This window comes from Staurois parvus, unplaced genomic scaffold (assembly GCF_062004578.1).
Source record: "Staurois parvus isolate SC_StPar_1 unplaced genomic scaffold, SC_StPar_1.0 ptg000462l, whole genome shotgun sequence".
NCBI classification, from domain to species: Eukaryota; Metazoa; Chordata; class Amphibia; order Anura; family Ranidae; genus Staurois; species Staurois parvus.
In genome coordinates, this window is record NW_028318258.1 from 90,240 (window position 1) to 118,048 (window position 27,809).

Genomic DNA, 27,809 nt, shown 5'->3' on the forward strand with positions numbered 1-27,809 from the left:
AAACATGGACTGTTCCCATCGGAGTGCCCCCTCACATGGACTGATCCCATCGGAGTGCCCCTCACATGGACTGTTCCCATCGGAGTGTCCCCTCACATGGACTGATCCCATCGGAGTGCCCCCTCACATGGACTGATCCCATCGGAGTGCCCCCTTTACATGGACTGTTCTCATCGGAGTGCCCCCTTACATGGACTGATCCCATCGGAGTGCCCCCTTACATGAACTGTTCCCATCAGAGTGCCCCCTAACATGCAGTGTTCTCATCGGAGTGTCCCCTTACATGCAGTGTTCCCATCGGAGTGCCCCCTTACATGGACTGATCCCATCGGAGTGCCCCCTTACATGGAACGTTCCCATCGGAGTGCCCCCATACATGGACTGTTCCCATCGGAGTGCCCCCTTACATGGACTGTTCCCATTGGAGTGCCCCCTTACATGCAGTGTTCTCATCGGAGTGCCCCCTTACATGGACTGTTCCCATCAAAGTGCCCCCTTACATGGACTGTTCCCATCGGAGTGCCCCCTTACATGCAGTGTTCCCATCGGAGTGCCCCCTTACATGGACTGTTCCCATCGGAGTGCCCCCTTACATGAACTGTTCCCATCGGAGTGCCCCCTAACATGCAGTGTTCTCATCGGAGTGTCCCCTTACATGCAGTGTTCCCATCGGAGTGCCCCCTTACATGGACTGATCCCATCGGAGTGCCCCCTTACATGGACTGTTCCCATCGGAGTGCCCCCTTACATGAACTGATCCCGTCGGAGTGCCCCCTTACATGGACTGATCCCATCGGAGTGCCCCCTTACATGGACTGTTCCCATCGGAGTGCCCCCTTACATGGACTGTTCCCATCGGAGTGCCCCCTTACATGGTCTGTTCCCATCTGGGTGCCCTCTTACATGGACTGTTCCCATCGGAGTGCCCCCTTACATGGACTGTTCCCATCTGGGTGCCCCCTTACATGGACTGTTCCCATCGGAGTGCCCCCTTACAAGGACTGTTCCCATCGGAGTGCCCCCTTACATGGACTGTTCCCATCGGAGTGCCCCCTTACAAAGACTGTTCCCATCGGAGTGCCCCCTTACATGGACTGTTCCCATTGGAGTGCCCCCTCACATGGACTGATCCCATCGGAGTTCCCCCAAACATGGACTGTTCCCATCGGAGTGCCCCCTCACATGGACTGATCCCATCGGAGTGCCCCTCACATGGACTGTTCCCATCGGAGTGTCCCCTCACATGGACTGATCCCATCGGAGTGCCCCCTCACATGGACTGATCCCATCGGAGTGCCCCCTTTACATGGACTGTTCTCATCGGAGTGCCCCCTTACATGGACTGATCCCATCGGAGTGCCCCCTTACATGAACTGTTCCCATCAGAGTGCCCCCTAACATGCATTGTTCTCATCGGAGTCACCCCTTACATGGACTGATCCCATCGGAATGCCCCCTTACATGGACTGATACCATCAGAGTGCTCCCTTACATGGACTGATCCCATCGGAGTGCCCCCTTACATGGACTATTCCCATCTGGGTGCCCCCTTACATGGACTGTTCCCATCAGAATGCCCCCTTACAAGGACTGTTCCCATCGGAGTGCCCCCTTACTTGGACTGTTCCCATCGGAGTGCCCCCTTACATGGACTGTTCCCATCGGAGTGCCCCCTTACATGCACTGTTCCCATCGGAGAGCCCCCTTACATGGAACGTTCCCATCGGAGTGCCCCCTTACATGGACTGTTCCCATCGGAGTGCCACCTTACATGGACTGTTCCCATCGGAGTGCCCCCTTACATGGACTGTTCCCATTGGAGTGCCCCCTGACATGCAGTGTTCTCATCGGAGTGCCCCCTTACATGGACTGTTCCCATCAAAGTGCCCCCTTACATGGACTGTTCCCATCGGAGTGCCCCCTTACATGCAGTGTTCCCATCGGAGTGCCCCCTTACATGGACTGTTCCCATCGGAGTGCCCCCTTACATGAACTGTTCCCATCGGAGTGCCCCCTAACATGCAGTGTTCTCATCGGAGTGTCCCCTTACATGCAGTGTTCCCATCGGAGTGCCCCCTTACATGGACTGTTCCCATCGGAGTGCCCCCTTACATGAACTGTTCCCATCGGAGTGCCCCCTAACATGCAGTGTTCTCATCGGAGTGTCCCCTTACATGCAGTGTTCCCATCGGAGTGCCCCCTTACATGGACTGTTCCCATCGGAGTGCCCCCTTACATGAACTGTTCCCATCGGAGTGCCCCCTAACATGCAGTGTTCTCATCGGAGTGTCCCCTTACATGCAGTGTTCCCATCGGAGTGCCCCCTTACATGGACTGATCCCATCGGAGTGCCCCCTTACATGGACTGTTCCCATCGGAGTGCCCCCTTACATGGACTGTTCCCATCAAAGTGCCCCCTTACATGGACTGATCCCATTGGAGTGCCCCCTCACATGGACTGTCCCCATCGGAGTGCCCCCTCACATGGACTGATCCCATCGGAGTGCCCCCTTTACATGGACTGTTCTCATTGGAGTGCCCTATGCATGTATTGTTCTCATCGGAGTGTCCCTTTATGTCACCTGCTCCCCCCCCCCCCCCCCAGTCTGTCCCAGAGATGATTGGACGGTCCTCTCCAGAGTGTCCTTGCTTTCTGAGCAGAGCTTCCTCACAGTCTAGACTCCTCCCCCTTTGGAAACGTCCAAAGGGGGCGGTGCGGTACGATTAGCCAGGAGGCGGGGCTGAGGAGCGCGCGGGTAGGATCGTAGACTACTTAGGTTGCTAGGAGACCGGCGCTGTGCCTTCCAGGAGATGAGTCGAGGGGAGTGGCCTAGCAGCAAAATGGAGCTCCACTCTAGATAGGACATGTGGCCTGCACTCCATCTTTAGTTCAGGTCTCCTTTTTTTTTCTTTTTGTTTATTGAACTTTAATTCAATAAACAACCAACAATCGCAGCTCAATGAAGTGGATGTCACATATTTCCTGTGTAGATTTGTACAGAAACTGAGAAGTCTGGCTGCAGAATGGAACTCCATTTTGGAGGTCACGTTTCCTGTCAAGTGGAGCTCCACTCTGTAGCCTCTGAATATTTGTTAGTTCATTAAAGTTCATTAAAAAAGGGGCGGAGTGGAGGTCATGTGTTTCCTCTCAAATTCTGCAGCCAGCTTGTCTGAATAGAGCCCCGCCTCAGTCTAGACTCCTCCTTCCGATGATGCAGTAAGAAAGGGACGGAGCAACTTTGAGCAGCTAGGAGGCGGAGCTGAGGAGCGTGAAAAAGAAATGTATGTGATCTGTTCTGTAGTGTTTACATCGGTTGCTAGGAGACCGGCGCTGTGCTTGGAGCAGCTGCCTGCAAGGTGCTGATGGTGATGGGATCAGTCCATGTAAGGGGGCACTCCGATGGGAACAGTCCGATGGGATCAGTCCATGTAAGGGGCACTCCGATGGGATCAGTGCATGTAAAGGGGGCACTCCGATGGGAACAGTCCATGTAATGGGGCACTCCGATGGGATCAGTCCATGTAAGGGGCACTCCGATGGGAACAGTCCATGTAATGGGACACTCCGATGGGATCAGTCCATGTAAGGGGCACTCCGATGGGAACAGTGCATGTAAGGGGGCACTCCGATGGGAACAGTCCATGTAAGGGGGCACTCCGATGGGATCAGTGCATGTAAGGGGGCACTCCGATGGGAACAGTCCATGTAAGGGGGCACTCCCATGGGAACAGTCCATGTAATGGGACACTCCGATGGGAACAGTCCATGTAATGGGACACTCCGATGGGATCAGTGCATGTAAGGGGGCACTCCGATGGGATCAGTCCATGTAAGGGGGCACTCCGATGGGAACAGTCCATGTAAGGGGGCACTCCGATGGGAACAGTGCATATAATGGGGCACTCCGATGGGAACAGTCCATGTAAGGGGGCACTCCGATGGGAACAGTCCATGTAAGGGGGCACTCCGATGGGAACAGTCCATGTAATGGGGCACTCCGATGGGAACAGTCCATGTAATGGGACACTCCGATGGGATCAGTGCATGTAAGGGGGCACTCCGATGGGATCAGTGCATGTAATGGGGCACTCCGATGGGATCAGTGCATGTAAGGGGGCACTCCGATGGGAACAGTCCATGTAAGGGGGCACTCCGATGGGATCAGTGCATGTAAGGGGGCACTCCGATGGGAACAGTCCATGTAATGGGACACTCCGATGGGAACAGTCCATGTAATGGGACACTCCGATGGGATCAGTGCATGTAAAGGGGGCACTCCGATGGGAACAGTCCGTGTAAAGGGGGCACTCCGATGGGAACAGTCCGTGTAAAGGGGCACTCCGATGGGATCAGTGCATGTAAGGGGGCACTCCGATGGGAACAGTCCATGTAAGGGGGGCACTCCGATGGGATCAGTGCATGTAAGGGGGCACTCCGATGGGAACAGTCCATGTAAAGAGGCACTCCGATGGGATCAGTGCATGTAAGGGGGCACTCTGATGGGAACAGTTCATGTAAGGGGGCACTCCGATGGGATCAGTGCACGTAAGGGGGCACTCCGATGGGAGCAGTCCACGTAAGGGGACACTCCGATGGGAACAGTCCATGTAATGGGGCACTCCGATGGGATCAGTGCATGTGAAGGGACACTCCGATGGGAACATTCCATGTAAAGGGGGCACTCCGATGGGAACAGTCCATGTAAAGGGACACTCCGATGGGAACAGTCCATGTAAAGGGGCACTCCGATGGGATCAGTGCATGTAAGGGGGCACTCCGATGGGAACAGTCCATGTAAGGGGGCACTCCGATGGGAACAGTCCATGTAAGGGGGCACTCCCATGGGAACAGTCCATGTAAAGTGGGCACTCTGATGGGATCAGTGCATGTAAGGGGGCACTCCGATGGGAACAGTCCATGTAAAGGGGGCACTCCGATGTGAACAGTCCATGTAAAGGGGCACTCCGATGGGAACAGTCAATGTAAAGGGGCACTCCGATGGGATCAGTGAATGTAAGGGGACACTCCGATGGGAACAGTCCATGTAGAAGGGCACTCCGATGGGAACAGTCCATGTAAAGGGGCACTCCGATGGGATCAATGCATGTAACGGGGCACTCCGATGGGAACAGCCCATGTAAAGGGGGCACTCCGATGGGAACAGTCCATGTAAGGGGGCTCTCCGATGAGAACAGTCCATGCAAAGGAGCAAACCGATGGGAACAATGCATGTAATGGGGCACTCCGATGGGAACAGTCCATGTAAGGGGTAGGGGCGGCTTCATATCGGTCAATCAGATAACAAATGGCTGAGGGTTCGGGCAGTCTGTGTTCTTTATCAGAGGGGTCTCCTCTATGCTGCAGATTCAAAGCAGGGAGCCGGCCTGTGCAGATTGCCAGTGACCTCTGACCCCCCAGGTCCCATTAAGGGAACCTGCCTTCAATACAGCCGCCATTACTAGGTGGTCCAGGATGTAATAGAAAGGTCAAATTGTGGAGGATTGTATGAGCACAGCACACATTGTCAGATCAGATTGGTGGAGATCGCTCTTCAATCATTTCTGACTTTCGCCCCACACCATGATGGTCACATGATTGCTTGGGTGGGCGCTAACGATGGCGGATCCTCATACAACTCACTGTTTATGTCTTACAGAGCCCCTCCCCCATACTGGGAATCTGAGGGGGGCAGCAGGAAGGGGGAGTAGGCCATCGAGACAGGTAGGAGGGTAGCAGGACAAGAGGGAGGCATTATGACAGGGGGAGGGCAGCATGATGGGGGGTAGCATGATGGGTGGGGAGACAGGTGGGGGCAGAGGGACAGGAGAAGTGCAGTGGGACAGGAGGAGGAGCACAGAGGGACAGGTGGGGGGCATGGGACAGGATCGGGGCAGTGAGACAGGAGGAGCGCAGAGGGACAGGTGGGGGGCAGCGTGACGGGGGGCATGGGACAGGATCGGGGTAGTGAGACAGGAGGAGCGCAGAGGGACAGGTGGGGGGCAGCGTGACGGGGGGCATGGGACAGGATCGGGACAGGAGGAGGAGTGCAGAGGGACAGGAGGAGCGCAGAAGGACAGGTGAGGGGTAGTGGGACAGGAGGAGCTCAAAAGGAGAGGTGGGGGCCAGCGTGATACGGGGCATGGAACAGGATCGGGGCAGCGGGACAGGAGGAGCGCAGAGGGACAGGTGAGTGGCAGTGGGACAGGAGGAGCACAGAGGGACAGGTGAGGGGCAGCATGACGGGGCATGGGACAGGATCGGGGCAGCGCGACAGGAGGAGCGCAGAGGGACAGGTGAGGGGCAGTGGGAAAGGAGGAGCGCAGAGGGAAAGGTGAGTGGCAGTGGGACAAGAGGAGCTCAGAGGGACAGGTGGGGGGCAGCGTGACAGGGGGAATGGGACAGGATCGGGGCAGCGGGACAGGAGGAGTGCAGAGGGACAGGTGGGGGGCAGCGTGACAGGAGGCATGGGACAGCATCGGGGCAGTGGGACAGGAGGAGCGCAGAGGGACAGGTGAGGGGTAGTGGGACAGGAGGAGCACAGAGGGACAGGTGAGGGGCAGTGGGGACAGATGGGGAGTAGTGGGACAATGTGGGGGGACAGGAGGGGGGAAGTGGAACAGGTGTGGGAAAGGGTGACAGGAGGGGGCAGCGTGACCGGGGGCAGTGTGACGGAGAGGGGGCAGTGGTACGGGGGAGGGAAGTGGGACATGTGGGGGGCTGTGTGTCGGAGGGACAGGGGTGGGGAAGCACCAGTCCTCCAAGCTCTTACCTGTCCAGCAGGGGCTCCTCCAGACAGTGTCAGGATCACTCCAGGAGGGACGCTTGTGTCCCATATCCCTCAGGATCTCCGGCGGCGGCTGCAAAAGAGCGGGGGGCTCCTACACCCTGACCTCGTTCTTTTCTTTTTCCTCCTCCGCTGGCACCTTCTAGCCATCCTGCACGTCCCAGCGCACACTGACAGTGGGCCCCGCCCTCACGCGCTCCGAGCGCACACCAGGGATCCGCCCACCACTCTTCTCTCCTCTGCAGCCAGTCCCTTAGCCCGGGTGACCCTCCTTGTGTGTCGGCTTGGCTGTACACTCATCCATGGCAGCACTGTTGTTGACACACACAGTGTCCTTTCTGCCTGGGGGGCGTGCCGCCCCCTGTAAACTGCCACCCTAGACAAACGCCTTGTTTGCCTCATGGCAGATACACCCCTGCCTCCTCACTACCCCCCAACACTAACACAGTCCCATCCCTGCAACCAAAATCAGAACATTAACCCTCCTGGAGCCTTTGCCAGGAAATTCCCTCGTAGACATTCCTCACCAGAACACGTAACCTGTATGCATAGCCAAAACTTTTTTTTCTGTTCTTGGTTAAGTGGGAAGGATCGGCGCCCCTGTTGTGTTTTATTGTTTTTTTTTCGCACTGGGGAGAGTCTCTATTTTTCTTGATGGCTGTTGTCACTGAAGCAGAACATTATGAGAAATGTAAAATTGTAAAAGCTGTTCCCAGAAAAGGAATAGAGAAGTCCTCCAATGCAGACATTTGTTCTACTCTATCCAAAAGTGAAAACGATTTGGCTATAGATACAGTTAACTCCATTTAATCCCTCATTATATGTCACTTACTGTTACCAGGACATAGAAGGTGAATCTCCCCAGGGGGAACACAGATCGCAATAACAATTTCATAGGGAATCTAACCCATGACTTGCTTCCATTGTGAGGATCTTTTAAGAGATCAATAGGAAGGATTTTCCCAACAAAGCTTGAATGATGATCCACCAGGCCAGAGAAAACCTGGTGTTTGGTGACAGGTGCATCAGTTTGTCCCGAGATTGAACCGATTTGTCCCAGGATGAACTAACAAAAGAAAAGAGAAATCATTTTCCTAATGACACCAGTGTAATGGAAATTATTTTTGACTCCAATTTAAGGCTCGTTCACACTTGACTGTTTTACCAACGCTTGCCAAATGCCCCTATAGCGTTTGGCATGTGTTGGTCCGGCGTTTGCGGAGCGTTTTTTAACGCTTGGAAAATGCCGCATGCGCGGTTTAGCGGAGGTTGCTAGGTGTTTTCCGAGCATTAAAAATGCCCCACAAACGCCTATAATGAAGTTTGAATGGTATTACCGCTCCGCAAACACCCCGCAACCCCACCGCAAACGCCAGTCGAGCGTTTGCGGAGCGGCACCATAGACTAGAATAGGAGGCTTCAACGCCTCCTGACTCGACCAGAGGTGTCTGTTTTGCCTCGATGCTAATGCTCCCATTAGAACAGCACCATGTGCTGCAATGTGCAGAATTGTCCGAGGCGTTTGGGAAGCGGTAAAAACGCTTCCCAAACGCCTCTCTTCCGCCTGCACACAACGCTAGTGTGAACGTAGCCTTACTGGTAATTTTTCCACTGACATCCACGTATGTGAAAAATATTACCAAAGGGATGCTCACATAAGGGGAATTATTTTCCCACTGACACCAATGTAATTATTTTTTTTTTTTGCACACTGTCACTGGTATGTTGGTGGGGAATAGTTTTCCCATTGACACCAGTATAAAGGGCATTATTTTACAATCTTTACCAATTTAAAGTAGCAGTAAACTTGTTATATACACGCACGCACGCACGCACACGTGTTAAAGGGAGTTCTTCGTTGCTGTGCTGTCAGTGTGTGGTGATTTCATGTGGTCTTCCTTCCAATGTGAGGTTTCCCATCCACACCAAATAAACCCCTTCCCACCGTCTGTACACTTATGTAGCAACACACTGACACCAGTGAAACAGGAATTATTTTCCCATCTACAGCAACTTGAGAGCATTATATTCCCAGTGACATTGATGTAAGTCACATGTACAAGCAGGCATTATATTTTAACCGACATCAATGTATGAGGAATTATTTTCCCACTGACATCAATGTTAGGCACATTGGGGAGATCCAGATTGCCTTTAAATCATCTGCACATAATTAAGGAAAGCCTTGCTCGTAAAGTTCCAAAACATGCAACAGACTTGGGTAGTTCCTATTTTGGGAATTTTCAAATGTAAGAATTACTGACAGTTTGTAGATAACGTAACAGGAGGTAATTAAAACCACCTCCAATTTGGTGTACAGAGACAGGCCAGACCATGTTTGCGCTGCAAAGCTGTTGTGGATGTTACGCTTCCTCCTTAGGGCTTGCTGGTTGCTAGAATGCTGGAGGCTGCTGCTATCCTAGCAACCAAGGATGCATCTCTGGCTCCATTCAGCTGACAACCAGGAGATTCTCCAGGTGACAGCTGATTGTAAATGAAGGGGCTAAGAATGCCGGCTGATGTAATAAACTAAATATGGCACTTTTTGAACAATGACATCAGTCAGCACCCCCAGCACCCCAACCCTTTGTTTACATTCAATTGTAGGCTGGGGAACATTCCAATCATCAGCTGAATGGGGCGAGGGATGCGTAATTATTTGCTAAGGCACTGCCTACTGCACGCCTAACAGCATCTTACCAACCAATGGCACTGTGCGGCTCAGGAGCTCAGTATGGACTGAGGACAGGGTGTCCACAGTTTGTACACTGTGGCCTCATTGCTGCACCCCTCACCATGCCTCTATGTGACACATTGTTGTGCCTGTTTCTTACGTTTACAAAAATGGCAACTGTCCCATTTTATAGCTAGTTTTAGAGGATAAGTTCACCTTTAAAAAAATAAATAAATAAATAATACATGCACATCTTTTTGTAGGTAAGAAAATGTGCATTTATTAGAAAGCATCGCTCCTGCAATCAGCAGATCGCGGGTGCTATGCAGGACTTCTGCAGACTTGTCAGTGTATGTGTGCTTTTACTCCGTACGGGCAAGGAGATACACACTGACGGGAAGAGACAATGAACTATCACAGTGCTCAACAGTGCTGTGGTAATTCACTGAGGACTACAAGTCGAGAGTGTAGTTTCCCATTCACAGAATTCTGTGACTGAATGACACTGCCGGGCGGGCGAGCAATAGGTATCCCGTGCCTATTATGTGGTATAGGTATCCTAATTAAGGAAGCTGCTTACACCAAAAAACGTGTATCTCCTCTCAACTGAAGGATCAACAGTTATTAAAGCTAAAATCAGTGCTACCCATAAATCAGCATAATTAACAATGTGTCTCATTAATAAAATCATACAAGTTAGGCCTCGTTCACACTATACGTGCAGAAAAACTGATGGAAAAGATTTCACTCGCAGAGCACAAGTTTACATCTGTTTTCATGCGCATATCAGTGAGTTTTATACAGGGAATAGGGCACATTGAGAACTATTGTTTTCTTTGTACCCTTGCAGAACGTATGCAGAAAAACTCAGAAAGGTATACAGAAAAAAATGGCACGAACAAGGCCTTAGGTTCTATGACTATTCGTAACAATGTAACATGACAATATAAATACATGCAATAAAGGAAAAAAATAAATTAAGATTAAAATGATAAAAAAACTTAAAAAAATATATATTAATAATATGTTTTTTAATTATTATTTTTATTTTCATTTTTAGTAATTTTTTTCTATTTTTTTATTGCATTTATTCACATTGTTGCATTACAGTTTTACAAATAGTCACAGAACTTTATTGTTGCATGATTTTATAAATGAGACACATTGTTAATTATGTTCATTTATGGGTGGTGCTGCACTTGCTTATTTTTGGGGATTTGCTGTTTTTGCCGCCCTTCGTCAGACCCCTGGTCACACTTTTTTCTGATCTGCCTATATGAAATCTTAGGAGTCTTTTAGTTGAATCCCATGGTCAAAAATGAAACTGCCCAGAGACAATACATTCTTTCTCCAGTTTTGACATTTGTAACCAAAAGATGACAAGCCTGCCCACCACGACAAGGTAGACTCTTTCAGGGCAGGACCTACACTAAACTACACTACGCTAACCTACTCCATGCTAGTCATCGTATTTTTACTGTTAGATGCCTGATTGTAATAAGCCTCATCCTAGAACCTTCCATCTTCCTCTCCAGACTTGTTTACTAAGATCTACATAAGAACAACCCTTTTCATTCACAAAACAGAGAACAGATTTGAAATGGTTGTTGCTGTTATCTTATGGTGGGTGATGCAGTGGTCAGCAATGCTCACCTGTAATGTCCCGACACATTTCCCTTCTTTAATCAATGCAGAGCTCTCTTCCACATAGATGCCTTCAGTCTGAAAGGTCTAAAGCGATTTAATTGTCGTGAAGTTTGTTCACAGAGAACTGCCTTTGTCGCCCTCCTCATCCTACCAGTCCTCAGTTTTACTGACATAGACAAATGCTCACAATAGTGTGTTACAATAAATAATTGGATGTTAAATAAATAAATTAGGTTTTTTTTAGAATTACAATTCCAAAACATCTAAATAGAGCCCATGGCAGCAACAGGGGGAATGACAACCCTCAGGGTACTGTGGTCACCCCCTGAAGGAGGACACCCCACCCATATTCCACCTATCAGGCCATGCACAACACCCCAGTTATCCCACCAGACCACACCCAACTGGGAGGAGGTGCAATCAATCCTGAACTTCGTGAACCCAACAGGAAGGCCGAGACTTCCTCAGAGCTATGCACCACCGACATTCCTGTCCTGCCACAGTTTCAGAGCTTCCCCGAGAGGTAGCCTCACTCCATTCCTTCAGGCACAGAGTGTCTACACTCCGCCTAAAAAAAAACCTGTGCTAATACACTATTATGAGCATTATTTATTAATTATATTAATAAAAGGTAATTTTATTTTGGTTTATTCACATATATTATGGATTGGCAATATGAGATTATTAGTATACAGTATTTGATTAAGGGTTTTGTATATTAAAATATTTTTTATATACATGTACTTATTTTTTATATACATATAATTCTGTATACTAATTTTTATATTAATGGCATCGGGTTGGTATCACCCGTTTTTTTTGAGGATTAGGGGGTGAGTTTTTTTATTTTTTATCTAGTGTATTTTTATCAAATTTATAATTATTTAGATTATTAAAGGTTTTTTGAGGCTGTCCAATTTATACTGTCCAATAATGATGTTGGGAGCCATTAAGGGATATATACTATATAGTGCCATTAAGAAGTACTGCCCTGTGATCTATAGGGTCTGTGGAAAACAGGCTTCTTTTCACTGCGAGTCCGACGGTAGGGTTGCCTAGTTACCATTCGGACTACACTAGTATGGCAGTGGTTGTGCCGCCCAGCGGTCTGATTGGCAGACCTTCAGCCTATAAAATGGAGTACTGTCTACCAATAACGCAGTCCTGAAAAAGTCAATCGCATTCCTGTTCAAAATGCATGCTATTCTTTGCGGTGCAATTTGCGTCCATACATTTTGTATGGACGCCAATGGCATAGCAAAGTATCGGTAATTGGTAACGGCGAGTACTTGAGCGACAGTATCGATATCACACTTGCATCCCTAGTTAGGATATGACAGTGTTGTATCTGATGAATGTTAGACAATGTGGCCAGTAGATTAGATCCATCAGCATTTAGAGCCCGGAATTCAAATGTTGGAATTGTGTCCCTGGTGGTGGGTGTTTATTGGCTAGAATAGTTTTCTCACACCTTTATTTATAATGCTGACATTTTGACATTTGCTGTGTACAATGGTTGCACCATCTAAATCATTTTATGATCGTTATTTCTAGGTTCTGGGTTGCTTGCAAGATTCCAGACTGGACATCGAGTGGATGAGATATTTTCACAATCTACCTGACTCACTTACCTCACTCCTGATGCTGCTGACAACCGCCAATAATCCAGACGGTACGGCTTTATTCTTTCATGCACAAATCTGAGACCGCAGAACTGAAAGCAAATGCTGCACAAAAAATAGATGACTGGAGTGTTAACTAGTGGATGTGTATTTCTTATTTCTGAAAGATAAAGATCTCATGTAGGGCCAGTTCACACCACAAAACGCACTCTGGATGCATTCCGGATACGTTTTTGCTTACAGTTCACACCACACTCTGTTGCGGTGCAGTTTTGATGCAGTTTGCCATGTTCCAGTATGGTTCTGTTTAGAACAAAATGCAGCATTTTCTCTTTTTTTCCTGCACCAGAAGCTGAAATAGGCTGTGGGATTTGCAGTGTGCATAGAACAGTGCGTATGATCACAACTAGTGCGCATGCTTGTTTCAAAGAAACAGGTGAGGAGGAAAAGCATAGGTGTGGGAGCTCATGAAGGATTGGGGAAAACCTCCTGCGCTCAATCCTACTAAACTAATAATAAGCTGCTACACCTGCACCTTATTACCGAAAGTGAAAAACCAAAATATAACAAACAATAAGTGTAGCGCTCTGGTGAAAACTAACTAAATCTCAACATAAACAACATGTGACATAATGGTGGAACAAACCGTGAATCTTAATGAGAATGAATGCTAAAACAGTGCAACATCACACGATATTGTGCATATGGTGGACATGACTAATATTAAGCCCCCTAATACAGGGATATACCCTATAAAACAAGTGCTCTGTGTCAACACACTTTATTCATACCATAAATAAACCGCTGAAATCAGAAAAAAAAAATATATATATATACAGCAAGTGAATATAAATGAACACATCACTGAAAGTAATATCTCATAAACAAAACTTGCCACCAGTGTTCACAACAATAAATGCAATCATGCAGGTGAATCTTGTACGTTTGTAGGCTCTGGTGATGACTCCACACACAGCTAGATTGGCTCCTCACCTCCTTGCTGCGACCCTAAAAGGGCCTAAATGCCTTATGGATCACTCCTGGATCCCCCTTGGGTTAAAGCGTATCCTCTAGGAATATCCTAAATGGCTGTTATTCAGAAAAATCATCTCCCACATGGTCCACAAAGAGAAAAGCCTCCATAGTGTTTTATCATTTATTAACACAGTAATTAAAATAATATACACAGGACACTCACATGATACATCTTCTTGTATACAGCATTTTGAACCTGATGTATGGGTGTACTTGCATGGGTTCTTTAGGGAGTCCAAAGATGGCGTCCGCGCCAAAAATGACGTCACCTATGCCTTGCATCACCTCTCACGTGACTTCCTCAGGGACCCTGACACCATTATGTCACATGTTGTTTATGTTGAGATTCAGTTAGTTTTCACCAGAGCGCTACACTTATTGATTGTTATAGCTCATGAAGGATGTTACAAGGAAGCAGAAAAACACAGTAAGAAATGATTTTATGAAAAATAGATTATTACATTAACTAGCTGATGTGTATTGGATTTTTTTCTGAATAAGGATATTGTTTAGTGTCACAAAAAAAATCTGGCCTCCTCCTTCCCCTTATAGCCAGCCAATCCTCTCCTTTTTTGTTAGATGTTAAAGAAGTGACACTAAACTTTGGTTTAAAAAATGTGTTGTTAACCCAAAAAGTAGTTTTTACTGCTTCAAATCCCAATTTTTTTTTTTTTTGTGAGTGGGCTGTGCAGTGTATGTAGAGCAGTGTACATGGCCATAACTTATATTCACTGCTCTTTCCAAATAAACAGAAGTGAGGGGGATAGGAGACATTTGGGAGTCAATGGCGGATATCACAATGATACACAGTAAGACACAATTTCTTGAAAAATAATTGTTTTTTTTTTTTTTGTTAAATCAAGATATCATTTAGTTTCAGAAAAAAAAATATCTGGCCTCCTCCTCCCCTAATAGCCAGGCTATCACGTTCTTTTCTTGCAAGATGTTAAAGTGACACTCCAGTGTGCATAGAACAGGCGTATGATCACAACTAGTGTGCTCATTTCAAACAAACAAGTGGGGGGAAAGCATAGGTGTGGGAGCTCATGAAGGATGTTACAAGGAAGCAGAAAGACACAGTAATAAATTGTTTAATGAAAAATAGTTTATTACAGGGCCATTAATTAGTGGATGTGTACAATTATAAACAACAAATTCTCACACAGTCACAAATGCTACTAAAAATATTCCCTTCTTGTGTCAAATACAAAACTATATATCAGAAAGCAGCTCACACTAACACATACTCATGATGTGCGTGGATTCTAATACATAAAACACGCAGTGCCGCGCTCTCTTTTAGTATGTGAGAGCAAACAAATTATGTTATAAAACAGTGAACATATGTGAAAAAAGTCTCTAAGTATAAAGTTTTTCTTCAACTTGAAACAAACTTCACAATTTCATATCTTCATGCAATATAAATCCTCCACCACAAATTCCAGATGTGCCCTCACCAGGGGTTTTTGACCTCACATATAGTTTGTTCAAAAAACGCTTGTGTTCCTTGAGGTGGACATAAATGGTCAGATGTATCCTGAAAAAGGTATCTTCCTCCAAAGATTAAAGGGATCGGTGATCTTTCCTCTTCCATTTAGCATACATGTCAAAAAACGAGTAAAACACAATAGTGCGTTATCCTTTAAAACACATTACTTTACTAAAAGCATAAAAAGTGGCCAGTCACATGGTACAGGTGCTAGATCGCACCAGATATATGCGCAATTAAAACCTGTAATACTCTTGTATGAGCAATCAAAGGAAACTCCACTCCTGAAATGTAACAATGTGGTTGTAACGATGAAGGGGGGGCTTGGTGACGTCATGAAGCTCGCTGTTCATCGTTACAACCACATTGTTACATTTGAGGAGTGGAGTTTCCTTTGATTGCTCATACAAGAGTATTGCAGGTTTTAATTGCGCATATATCTGGTGTGATCTAGTACCTGTATTATGTGACTGGCCACTTTTTATGCTTTTAGTAAAGTAATGTGTTTTAAAGGATAACGCACTATTGTGTTTTACTCGTTTTTTTATCATGTATGCTGAATGGAGGAGGAAAGATTAAAGGGATCGGTGATCTTTGGAGGAAGATTCCATTTTCAGGATAGATCTGACCATTTATGTCCACCTCGAGGGACACATGCGTTTTTTGACCAAACTATATGTGAGATCAAAAACCCTGTTGAGGGCACATCTGGCGTTTGTGGTGGAGGATTTATATTGCATGAAGATATGAAATTGTGAAGTTTGTTTCAAGTTGAAGAAAAAAATGATACTTGGAGACTTTTATTCACATATGTTCACTGTATTATAACATAATTTGTTTGCTATCACATACTAAAAGCGCGGCACTGTGTGTTTTATGAACTAGAGGATGTGTATTGGATTTTTTCTGAATGATAAGGATATTGTTTAGTGTCACGAAAAAATCCGGCCTCCTCCTTCCCCTTACAGCCGACCAATCCTCTCCTTTTTAGTAAGATGTTAAAGAAGTGACACTAAACTCTGGTTTAAAAAATATATCCAATTCAAATATGTGTTTTTTAAGCCAAAAAAAAGTCATTGGTGCTCTCAGACCCTCCAAATCTCCATTTTTACTTTTTTTAATTTGTGATCCAACTTCCTGATATGGGCCCTGGGCGATGGGTGATGGGGCGTGCAGTGTGTATAGAGCAGTGTACATGGCTACAACTAATATTCACTGCTGTTTTCAAACAAAGAGAAGTGGGGAAAAGGAGAGGTTTGGGAGTTAATGTAGGATGTCACAAGGAGTTTTATTTTCAAAAAGAAGTTGGAGGGAAGGTGTGGAATCTCATGGAGGATGTTACAAAGAAGTAGAAAAATACAGTAAGAAATTATTTCCAGAAAAATAGATTACAGGAACAGTAACTAGCGGATGTGTTTGGGTTTTTTTTCTGAATAATAGGGATATTGTTTAGTGTCACAAAAATAAAAAAATCTGGCCTCCTCCACCCCTATAGCCAGCCAATCCTCTCCTTTTTTGTAAGATGTTAACGTTAAGATGTTTTAAAAATGTATACAATAACCCAAAAAAGTGACTTTTTCTGATCCAGATCTCCATTTTTTGTAATCCAACTGCCAGCTGTGGGTGACAGGTGGTGGGTTTTGCAGTTTGTATACATAAAATATAATATTATATATAACATTTTCTTTTTTAAACAGAAATGAGAAGAAAAGGAGAGGTTCAAGGGTTAAAGAGGATGTTACATGAAGTCAGAAACACACCATAATATCTTACATTAACTTACCACTATTTTATCTATGTTAAAAACTAAAATCTATTTTTTTTTTTTTTTGTATTTTTTTTTTTTTTTTTTGTAATTTTTTTTTTTTTCCAAACAAAGTGAGAAGAAAAGGACAGATTCAGGAGACAGGGAAGATGTCAGAATCAGAAACACACAGTCTAGAGAGAGCTATGGCTAAAAAATGGACTTTTTTTCCCCTTTAAGCCAGTAATTAGGGGGAGGTAAGAGAGATGGGCTGTAAACATAAAAAACCCATAATTGCCTGATGTTACTTACCTCATTCGGCCCTTACCTGATGTTACTTACCTCATTCGGCCCTGGGTCTTTTGGCTCCTTGAGGCTTGCTGTACGCTGCCTTTCTTTTGGGCTCTTTGGCATTCAGGGCATCCAGGAGACCTTCAGCTACCAGCTCTTTGTATTTAGCCCCTTTGCTTGCTCGGGAAGAGCATCGCTGGGTGCTGGTTGTAGGCTCCTGGGATGCCAAGCTGGTGGTGATGTCCCTCCTCTTCACCTTGAGGGCCTTTCCATCTTCAGCCCTCTTCCCAGATGTCTTTGGGAACCTCACTGGATAGTGGAAGATGGGAGCCATGGTGCAGGTAGTAGCCATGTCCAGAAGCTGTCCCAGGGCCTCAGTCTTCTCAGGCTTTCCTCCCTGCAGGTAAGTGACAGCGGCCATGATGTCCTCCTCTCTGTCCTTCCCGGTGCAGTCCGAGGATGCGAATCCCAGAAGCAGAAGAGGGTCCGCTGATCCCCAGTCGAAGTCTTTGGCCATCATAAAAGCAGAAACGCTGAAAACTTGCTGAAATCCACAGAAATCCACAGAAATCCTGGAGCTACAGGTGTCTGTGTCCTCAGCAGTACAGCTATCAGCAGCGATCAACTGTCACTTTTGGTGTGAGGTTGTTTACTCAAATCTCCCCCCCCCTCCCCCCCCCTCCTCAACCGACCTGATGCTTAGAAATTCACCTGTTAGCCCATTTGTTTAACACATAAACCTTATTTTACCCCAAATACTACCAGAAATATTGTTCTATAGACACACACTTTAATATCACCATACATTTAGACTGGGCACGTTTAACCCTTTTTCTGCCAGAGACGTTTTTAGGGGTTTTTTTACACATATTTTAAAAATGAATTTAAGGTGATTGCTGAAGATTACAGAAAACCCCCAAACATGATATATTTTCTTGCAGCAGAGACCCTGGCAATTCAAATATCAAAAATTATATCAAAAATTAGACAATTTATGTCACATAATATGTGTGCAATGGTTTTTCAAGCTCAAATTTTTAGTAAAAAATGTCACTAGAGTTCATTTTAGGGCACACAAACACAATATATTCCCCAAATGTTTGGTAAAATATAAAAGATGAAGTTGCACCAGGTAAATAGATGCCCAATATGTGAAGCTTTAAAACTGAGCGTGCCCATAATACAGACATGTACTTCAGCACCCTATATTTTCTCCAAGGGGACACATTAAAAGCCCCTCCAGGTCATTAGGTTGGAAGTAACTCTGTATAACAGCCCTAAAATGATTGCTGTCACTCTGGCATGTGCAGCAATGCACAACACGTGTAGCACCAGCAATGTTTTCATATGTGGGTGCCATGACCGGTGTGCTCAGGTTGGTATGTACATGGGGGGGGGGGGGACCTTTTGGAGGTTTAAGTGCTTGGGTGTACGTTTATTTGTTGACACTTTTTATTGATATCACAGAGAGGACACCGTCTCCTATGTGATGTAATGCCTTTGTGACAGGTGCTGCTTCTTCACACATCAGGAGTCTATTTCAGCAGCAAGCCGACAGATAACTTGTGATACATTGTTACATACAACACACTCCCAGCTCCTGGTGTGTACCCCCCCCCCCCGGCAGTGAGAGGGTTAATGATGCCGTAACAGATGTTGGTGTTTCTGGGGGTTGGAGGGGCATTAGGGGCCTCTTACTATATGGCTGATTCATGATTTGGCTGCCTTGTCTTGGCAGTGTGTATTTCCCTCCTGGGATCCAGTTTGTGTTTTTCTGCTCCTGATAGTTGTCTGTGAGTATGGCTGGGGAAGACAGGAATGGAGGGCACTCACACTCTATTAGTTTCACTGCAGGCAGGTGAGATGTCGGGTCTTTTAGACCCCTGTCACCAGTTACTGTGAGCAGGGAAAGGGCCACGCTCGAAATGCGTTGTCATGGTGACAGTGGAAGCCTCCATCTTGTTTGGTCCAGCTTGCACTCCACCTTGATCCCCGGATCCAGTTAACTTCCTTTGTTGATGTCACTTCTGGTGCACCGCATCCGAGCCCACGCAGGTTACCGAGTGACTCCCAGAATCCTAGTGGACCCATTGATGGTGGATCCTTACTAGCGGAGTCGCTAGTGGTTATAAAACAGTCCTGTTTGCTGACATGGGCTCACCGCTGACACTCCTGAAGCTCTGTGAGCTTCTATCTCCCTGGAAGGCTTTCCTTTAATGTGCAATGTTGCTGTTTTTATTGAAGTTCATCCTCTCTTGTTCTGACTGGTATATTACCATTGATCAAGCAAGAGAGCACGTGTTTTATCTGCCATAAATATGCTTGTGCCTTGTTATAAACGTTTAGTGCCACAGTGACCGAATTGTTGTTCTGATTTTTGATTTGACATGGGGACTCCTTTATACAAGTCACTTTCCTCGAATCGCTTTTGGGACATTTGGTTTCATGTTTGCTTTTTTCACCACTCTTGGTGATTTTCATGCGAAGCAGCTGAGGACTAGCAGCCACTTTAGACAATCATTCTATGTATACCTCACTGCCCAGCCTTAGCGCCTAAACTTCAGGATATATATCCAAATTTATTCTGCAGAAGGGCAATGACCCCAAACATACATCCAATGTCATTATAACCATCTTTACTGTAAAGAACAAGGAGTCCTGGAAGTGATGGTTTGGCCCCCACAGAGCCCTGATCTCAACCTCATCAAGTCTGTTTGGGATTACATGAAGAGTCAGAAGGATAAAGGGCAGCCTACATCCACAGAAGATATGTGGTTAGTTCTCCAATCTGTTTGGAACAACCTACCTGCCGAGTTCCTTCAAAAACTGTACAAGTGTACCTAGAATTGATGCTGTTTTGAAGGCAAAGGATGGTCACACCAAATATTGATTTCATTTGGATTTCTCTTTGGTTCATTTACCTTCCATTTTGTTATTTGATAAAAATAAACTATTAACACTTCTATGCCTGAAAGAATCCATAGTATAAGTAAACCCTCATCTTGTAAAACAGCCCATTCAGTTTGAAATAGAAATGAAAGGCAAAACATTTATGTATACTGTGGGAACTCGCTTCAACGTGGTAGAGCTTTTAAACGCAAACAGCTACTCGCTTCCTTTTTCAAGGGCCTTTTTAGCCCACTTTTATTTAAATGAAAGTTCAAACATAATGCTTCCCACGCAGGGGTATCCACCAACAAAATCAGCCTCCTGGCTTACACACAGTTCAATGTCAGTCTCCTGTAGACTCTTCCCAAATTATAGCCACTAGCACACAGCTAGTCTGGCTTCCACCTGACTCCAAGGCAGAGACCTCCCATCTGACTCCTATCTGCTGGGGTGGAGCCCTGCTGACTCCTAGCTGCCGGGGTGGATCCCTGCTGACTCCTAGCTGCCGGGGTGGAGCCCAGAACCCTGGTCCTGACTCTCTCTAAAGGCCTGCACACACCTGTGCAATCAGTCTCCTGGCCTATCCCAAAACCTGGTCCCAGGATTGGAGATTTCATCCCTCCCAGATCTCTTTGAAATCTCCAGGCTCCCGATCCCAAAACAGACCTTACAAACAAAGGAGGAAAGTGAAAAGCCACTTTCCTCCGTATCAAACACTTACCCTGGAGCCCCTCAACCTGCCTAGTTGAGAATCCTGGGTGACAGATCGTCACACTGACACAATACATATAGAAAAAGTGAAAATATATCTTCTGTTCTCAGCTTCATATGGAACTCAGGGAGGAGAAACAGCAGCACACTGGTCTTCCCAGTGAAAGACTGTGAAGGAAGCATGTCAGCACAGTTTAATCCATGGAGGAGAACAGGCTGAGTTGTCAGCAGAACCAGAAAACTGGCCACACTGTGCTCTCATGCCTGGTGTGGTCAGTTTTTAATAGGAAAGCACAGGAACTGGCAGGAACACCAACAATTTCACACAAAGCAAGCAATTCAAGGAGAACAGGATACTTTTTTTTTTTTGGTACAAGCACGTGGTACAACAGTTGTATGTCAGGAGTATGCAATGTTGGGCTTACATATTTAATTTACAGCATTTTTTACACCGGCCTAAAATGTTTGCACAGCAGTGTGTGTAAATAAGTGTATGTGTACGTGTGTGTGTTTATAAAAATATATTTTAAAAAATTGTACTATCCCCGAAATAAAATTTGCAACAATGTTTTTAATGGTAGTTGGATGTTTTGGATATGTTCTATTGGTGTAAGACTTGTGAATGTTACCCCTCCCTATCCTAAAACAGGACATTCAGAATAAAGGCAGTCGCTTACTTTGGAATTGAATGCATGAATGGATTTCCTTCTCTGAAAACTTTCAGCCAGAGTCTGGAGTGGTTGGGACATTGATATAGATGTAAAGCTGGGTTGGGTGAAGATCTGCTGACTATTTGTGCCTCTAATGATTTTCTCCTTGTTTTTTTTTTCACTTTTTTGATCATTCATTTTATCTTGGAGATCCACATCTGTAATAACACATTCACCTGCTATTTATCTTGTTTTTCTAGCTCACCACTTTAGCACCTAAACAGAGAAAGGGAAATCAACATGGGGGATGAAAGTGAATGGTTGAAACATCCTGTTGGCCAGAAGAGTGAGCACAAGGTAAATTGTGATTTCTGATGTTTAAATATGATCCACGTCATCATGCATGCCTAAAGGAGAACTTGAACTCCCTTACCCACTTCCAGTCCGGACACTTTTTTACCCTCGTCCTGTCCAGGCCAATTTTCAGCTTTCAGTGCTATCACAGTTTGAATGACAATTGCGCAGTCATGCAACACTGTACCCATATGAATTTTTTAGCATTTTTTTTTAGACAGATAAAGCTTTATTTTGGTGGTATTTATTCACCACTGGGATTTTTATTTTTTTTGCTATGTAAATGAAAAAGTCCAAAAATTTAGAAAAAAAGTGTTTTTCTTATAAAAGTTTGGAAATAAATAGTATTTCAGTATAAATCTTGGCCAAAATGTATTCTGTTATCTTTTTAGTAAAATAAAATAACCCAAATTAGTTTATAACCAAAAATTATAAGTTTTAAACATTTTTTTTTTTTTACATATTGTCACCCTAGCAGTACAGTGTCACCATGGTGACACTGTACTACATGTGAGGGGTGATGAAGATTTTTTTTTTTTTTTTACACTGATTGCTTTTACACCCGTAAAGACTGTAAAAGCAATGATTTCTCCTTCTCACTAGCTGCATTCTTGCAGCCATTGAGAACTACTGTGTGAGCTGTGATTGGTCACAGCTTGTCACAGGGTACAAGGCTGTTGTGAATAGCCTTGTACCATGTGATCTCTGTGATCATTAACAGATTTCACAGGTAGTAAGCAATGTCAAAAGTGACATCTTGCTTACTACTCTGCATGTGATCACTGATTGGCCAATCAGTGATCACATGATCGGGACGTCACACAGAGGTCCTGTCCGACGATCGGTGTTTCACTGTGTCCGGAGGCGGATTGCGGTGCTGCGTGCTCCCAGGGAGCGCGCACAAGCAGGGTGCAGGAAGGCTGTTTATAAATGGCCACCCGACCCTGCACTGCCACTGTCCGGCCGTTTATATACAACAGCCGGATGGGAGGTGGTTAATGGCACTTTTTGGTTAATGGCTGGGAGGTGGCACAGCTTCACTATCATGAGCCCACTAAAGTTGGTTGTCACAGTGGATACATGATTGGGAACCCATCCCACAGGCTGCTTGTCAAAAGCTGTGACTGAGAGCTGTCTTTGACGGCTCAGTTAATGTGCAGTGAGCTTGCTAATTGCTGTTGTGGGTGTATATGTGCCGACGCGGGGTGCTGAGGCCTACTTTTTCTTGCTATTGCAGATATGGGCTACATGGTTGGCAAAAGGTTACGTGAAGGGAGGATGATTTATGGTACATGCTCAGTTTTGCTACCAATGTGAACCTCCTTCAGCCCTACTTCGGGATCTTCACTGTGTAGCCCTACCTGGCACCGCAGAGCCTTTGCCTCAGTTTTTACTTGACTAGAAGGATAAAATGTGTCTGACGGAAATCCAATACATCTCACCATCCAAATACTACCGTTCCTACAGTAAAGCATGGAGGTGGTAATATCCTGTTCTGGGGGGCTTCTGTGCAGCAGGGATTGGAGCACTTGTCAGGATAGAAGGAAAGATGGATGGGGTGAAAAACCATCAAATTCTTGAGGAAAATGTGCTGCCTTCTGCCAGAAAGTTGTCAGTGAGAAGGTTTACCTTCCAACATGATAATGACCCAAAGCACACAGCAAAAATGGCCATACAGTGGTTGGAGGAGAAAAAGGTGAACGTCCTTGCATGGCCTAGTCAGAGCCCAGACTTAAACCCCTTTGAAACTCTGTGGAATGATTTAAGACTGCAGTCCACAAACAGTCACAATCAAATTAAAGTGAACTTGAGCAGTTCTGCAAAGAAGAGCGGGCAAATATTGCCAAGTCTAGATGTGCAAAGTTAGTGGAGACCTATCCCAACAGACTAATGGCTTTAATTAACTGCTTGCCTGCCGCCCCATAGCAGATATACTTCTCAGGGCAGCTTTGCAAAATCATGTAAATATATGTGATTTTGTAGTTCCAGGTAGGGGGTTTTCGTGTGCGGTGCCCTACCCGTTCTGCTATTTGCTCCTGAGGATGTCAATCACCAGGTCCTGGCTGGTGATTTTTGGCCAGGACTAGGTGATCATCTGCAAAGCTGAGAGGGGAGAGACCTGTGTGTAAACAACACAGATCTCTCTCCTGTCAGCATTGACATGCTGCACAGCAGAGATCTAGAAAGCAGCAGCTTTGCTTAGTAAAACACAACACAGTACACAAAAAAATCACCCCCTAACCCACAGTTAACCCTTTGATCGCCCCAGATGTTAACCCCTTCCTGCCCAGTGTCATTAGTACAGTGTCAGTGCTTTTGATTAGCCCTGATCACTGTATTAGTGTCACTGGTCAGTGGCAGTTAGTCTCCCCCAGTGTTAGATTGCCCACTGCAGTCCCACAGTTCCGCTATAAGTCGCTGATCACCGCCATTACTAGTATATATATAAAAAAAATTCATTATACGTATGTGCCGCCATTTTGTAGATGCTATAACTTTCACGTAAACCAATTAATATACACTTATTGGGATTTTTTTTTAGCAAGACATTTAGCAGAATACATTTTTGCCTAAATTTATGATGAAATGTATTTATTTTTTTGTAATTAATATGTTTTATAGCAAAAAGTCAAAAATATTGTTGTTTTGCTTTTTCAAAATTGTCGGTATTTTGTTTTCTTTATAGCATAAAATATAAAAACCACAGAGGTGATCAAATACCTATTTGTGGGGAAACAAAATGACATAAATTTCATTTATGTTCAGCGTTGCATGACTGCACAATTACTTATAAATGGGGTATGTAACGCTAGATAACAGATGACAGGCACAGTGGCTGTTACAGTATGAAGTAACCATACAGTAGTTCATATACTGATTCATATATCACTGTCAGAAGCACAACGGAGATGATCCAATGCTACTCCAGATCACATTAGGTGAGATAAAGGAAAATAGTGAGATTGTGCGCTTACCACAAGTGCACATAATATGCGCATTGTATGCAATTCAACAGCAACCGGGCATCATGGTCTGGTCAATAGCCTGGGCACCCTCTGGTCATATCCGAACATCTGGGTCACAGGTACAACGCTATCCAGGCCCTCTCAGGCTTTCAAATCCAAGAACGCCACCTTGCATAAGCATGGAGTAGCATTGGATCATCTCCGTTGTGCTTCTGACAGTGATATATGAATCAGTATATGAACTACTGTATGGTTACTTCATACTGTAACAGCCACTGTGCCTGTCATCTGTTATCTAGCGCTACATACCCCATTTATAAGTCTTTATTCCAAGGTTTTGAGGTTTACCCTGTATGTTAGCTGCTCACCTGACCTGTTTGCGCTCACTTACCTACCCTTTATATTTATGACTGCACAATTGCCAGTTAAAATAACACGGCGCTGTATCGTAAAAAATGGCCTGCTTAGGAAGGGGGGTAAATCTTCCGGAAGGCAAGTGGTTAAAGCAAAGATTGATTTAACAAAACACTGACACAAGCGGGTGATCCTTTTTCCAACTCGGTGATTCTGTTTTTGACTTTGTCAATTCTTTTTCTGACCTGTTGGTGTTCTATCTTTCACTTGGATGTTGTAACAAAAAATCTTTTTACTTTCTATGCCTCGATCACATGGGTGTGCTGCAGTGTATACCTGTGAGAGGGCCATGTAGGACCACAGGGGGATGCCCAGGTGTTCAGGTGGGTGCCATGCAGATGCGGGGGTGCAGTCCGAAATGCAGAAGTGTGCGTTTGGGGCTGTACACCCACACAGCTGTCAGAATGAGAGCAGTGGCTGTGTCCATGCAGCTCTGTGTCCCAATTGACATGAATGGGACTGCCGGCATGGAGATGCATGAACACCTGTGGCTAAAAGCGGCAGTACGCCTGTGTGAACGAAGTCTTGAAAAAAAAAAAAACTTTATTTGTACATAAAAATGCACATGAAACCCTGAAAATATTTTAAGAAGGTAAAAAAAATTTTTTAATGTATGAACTTTTTTTTTTTTTTTTTTTAAATATTTTTCAGCAAAAAACTAATGAAAACAAATGCTCAATTTCCTGGTAAAGTATAAAGAAAAAAAAAAAAAAAAAAGTAGTGTCACCATGGTGACACTCCACTCCTAGAGTGACAGTATGTAAAAAAACAAATATAGAAAAATAGAAATTGTTAAAAAAAATGTTTAAAAATTATAATTTTGGTTATAAACTAATTTGGGATTTTTTTTTTTACTGGAAAGATAACGGAATACATTTTGGCCAAGATTTATGATGAAATATATATTTGCAAAATTTTATAAGAAAAACACTTTTTTTCAAAATTTTTGGACTTTCATTTACATAGCAAAAAAAATAAAAATCCCAGTGGTGAATAAATACCACCAAAATAAAGCTTTATCTGTCTAAAAAAAAGGCTAAAAAATTCATATGGGTACAGTGTTGCATGACCGCGCAATTGTCATTCAAAGTGTGATAGCACTGAAAGCTGAAGATTGGCCTGGACCAGGAAGGGGGTAAAAGTGTCCAGACTTGAAGTGGTTAAATATGGCAATGCAGTTAAGTAGAGCAAAAAGGCTTTTTTTTCCCTTTTTAAATATGTTGGATAGAAGAGGAGAGGGTTACATTTATTGACCATCTGTGTCAGAGAATTCCCTTCACTTCCTTCAATGTTGCCTCAACATGAAGAGGAGATATCTTTCCAATGTGAAGGATATCCTCTCAGACAGTTGTCACAGGAAAACGTGCCCCCATTAGAAAAAGGTCTCCTGCATTCATGTTTTGGTGGCAACAAAATGTTGAATCTTTACAACGGGGACACAGACGGCAAAAAAAAAAAAAAAAATCTGACAAAAGGTTTTCTTTCATTACACAAGTAAAAAAAAAATAAAAGTTCCAGTAAAAAGAGATCTCCATTGCATGTTAAAAACAAAGTTATCACATTTATGGCACATCAGCAAACATCAGTCATCAAAGATCAGTATTAAGTCCCAAAATTGTTCATCATTTGTGCCAACAATTCATAAGACAGCAGGCAGCTTACCCTCCTCTTCAGACTCCTCCTTTCCAGGTTTCTTCCCTTGAGGCATTTTGTCAGGAGCTTTCTTGGCAACAGGTTTTTTCTCTTCTTCAGATTCATGTAAAGAATAGAATTCCATTAACACACCAAACCAAATTTCAGTGACACCATCTCTCTATTAGATATCTAGTATTGTAAGAGTGGGAGGAGCCATCCACTATGTCCATGTCTCCTTCCCCTGTAATCCCAGGGCGCGGCCATGGAAACAGAGGTGACCCGGAAGTAGAAAAGAGGGCAGCCTGTCACTTCAGGTGTCCTCAACCCACAGAGCGCCGCCTCTTTCTCTATGATTTGCCTCCTGTTCTCCTCCCCCTAGGTGGAGACCCGCCCCTTCCATCACGGCAGATGAGGATTCTGATCCCGCCTCTTCTCCGCCCCCTCGAAGAGTTCTACACCATACTCCTCCCCCCAGGCGGAGTTTCGGTCTTTTCCCCACTCTCATTTAGAGAGGTACCACGCCCCCACATTTATGGAGGTGAAAGCCACCCCCTCTAAAAAGTTCAATGGGAGGACATAGAGATGCCGCCCCAAAGCTTTGTCGCCCCGCCCCCATGCTCTGATGCCACGCCCCCGTTTTCTGAGTGGTAGGTTGCAAAGTCCCCGCCCCTCTCATTTGCATAAATGTTGCAGAGGATTGTGGGTATGTTGGTGTGTGATCTGGGGATGGGGGCTGAGCGGTTGTGTGTAATGTATGAGTACGGTATTCAGTGTAAGAGGTATACATTATTCATAATAATACATCCACACATACATCACAGCAGACACGTCTAGGAATAAAGGGAATGAAATGGACGGGCTCTCCATGATGTGACCCTCACAGATCCTGGAAGGGTTTATATA

General features: G+C 45.1%; 1 long non-coding RNA gene and 1 other non-coding gene across 2 annotated transcripts in view; one reads left to right on the forward strand and one right to left on the reverse strand.

Annotated features, from left to right (window-relative positions):
• The first annotated feature begins 3,210 nt into the window (after positions 1-3,210).
• Positions 3,211-27,809, forward strand: part of LOC149452822 (uncharacterized) — a 46,795-nt gene continuing 22,196 nt past the window's right edge. The window contains exons 1-3 of the long non-coding RNA XR_016314832.1: positions 3,211-3,282; positions 12,661-12,778; positions 21,798-21,894. This is a non-coding gene — a long non-coding RNA (uncharacterized LOC149452822). The remainder of the gene's footprint in view (positions 3,283-12,660; positions 12,779-21,797; positions 21,895-27,809) is intronic.
• LOC149452823 (small nucleolar RNA SNORD82) lies at positions 26,839-26,904 on the reverse strand. Its single transcript, XR_016314837.1, has one exon. It is a non-coding gene; the product is annotated as a small nucleolar RNA SNORD82 (small nucleolar RNA).